Source organism: Hevea brasiliensis, chromosome 16, assembly GCF_030052815.1.
Source record: "Hevea brasiliensis isolate MT/VB/25A 57/8 chromosome 16, ASM3005281v1, whole genome shotgun sequence".
Classification (NCBI taxonomy): domain Eukaryota; kingdom Viridiplantae; phylum Streptophyta; class Magnoliopsida; order Malpighiales; family Euphorbiaceae; genus Hevea; species Hevea brasiliensis.
This window is the reverse complement of record NC_079508.1, coordinates 1,736,435-1,737,783: the sequence shown is the minus strand read 5'-3', so window position 1 is coordinate 1,737,783 and position 1,349 is coordinate 1,736,435. Positions and strand designations below refer to the sequence as shown.

The following is a 1,349-nucleotide window of genomic DNA, read 5'->3' as shown; positions in this document are numbered from 1 at the left end:
GTGTTACTATTCATCAACAGATTTTTGGTTGAATTAGGAGGGCGCCCCATACTTTTTTTTTTAAGGAAACGACATTCTGATCAAGACTAATAAATCCGCCGTAGGATTTCTTGGCCCCACCCTCTTGAGGCCAAATTCCATTGTTTTCTAGGGTTTTGAGGCATTTTTCTGTTTTTACTTTGATTTTTTTTTTGTTTATGACAAGAACTTCTCAATTTGGTGACTTGCTCTTTGATCCAAAAGTAGAAAAAACAGCTAAACAGTTGAGAAAATTGGCTAAGCAAGCTAAGCAGATTTTGAGTACATCTGAAGGAGTCCAATCTCCAAGGGAATTAAGTTCGGATTCGGATTCAGATTCTCAAAACGAAACCATGGCTGCTAGGACTTTGAAAGAGTTTGGCTGCTCCTGATCTAAACCAACAGCCTTTGTATATTCAATACCCTGCTTTAAATGTTGCTTTTGAGTTAAAATCTGGACTAATCCATTTGTTGCCTAAGTTTCATGGTCTTGCAAGTGAGGATCCACATAAGCATTTAAAGGAATTTCATGTTGTGTGTTCCAGCATGAAACCTCAAGGAGTTTCAGAAGACCAGATCAAGCTTCGAGCTTTCCCTTTCTCACTGGAAGGCATAACTAAGGATTGGTTGTATTACCTTCCTTCTGGATCCGTCAACTCATGGAATGAGATGAAGCAGATGTTTTTGGAGAAGTACTTTCCTGCTTCCTGTGCTACCAACATAAGAAAAGAAATTTGTGGGATCCAGCAGTACAATGGAGAGAGTTTGTATGAGTATTGGGAGAGATTTAAGAAGCTGTGTGCAAGTTGTCCCCATCATCAAATAAGTGAGCAGCTTCTGATTCAGTATTTCTATGAGGGACTTCTATCAATGGACCGCAGTATGATGGATGCTGCTAGTGGAGGAGCTTTGGTTGACAAGACACCAGAAGAAGCAAGGAGGCTGATTGCTAACATGGCAGCAAACTCTCAGCAGTTTAGAATGAGAATGGATCACATGCCTAAGAAGGTTAATGAGGTAAGTACATATAACCTTGAGAAATAGATTTCTGATTTAACTTCTTTGGTGAGGTAGTTGGCTATAGGGAATATGCAAACTGTTAAGGTATGTGGAATTTGTTCGGGTTCAGGTCATGCTACTGACATATGTCCTACATTACAAGAGGACGAATCAATGCAACGTGCTAATGCAGTAGGAAATTATGGACAACCACAACGTAGGTATGATCCCTTTTCTAATACTTATAATCCAGGATGGCGAGATCATCCCAATCTGAGTTATGGGAATCAACTGGTGTAAAACCGATACCAGCAGCAAAGACCACAAGTGAA

At 40.0% G+C, this 1,349-nt stretch overlaps 1 non-coding gene across 1 annotated transcript; it reads right to left on the bottom strand.

Annotated features, from left to right (window-relative positions):
• Positions 1–735: 735 nt before the first annotated feature.
• Positions 736–842, bottom strand: LOC131175098 (small nucleolar RNA R71). Its single transcript, XR_009145259.1, has one exon. It is a non-coding gene; the product is annotated as a small nucleolar RNA R71 (small nucleolar RNA).
• Positions 843–1,349: the final 507 nt, after the last annotated feature.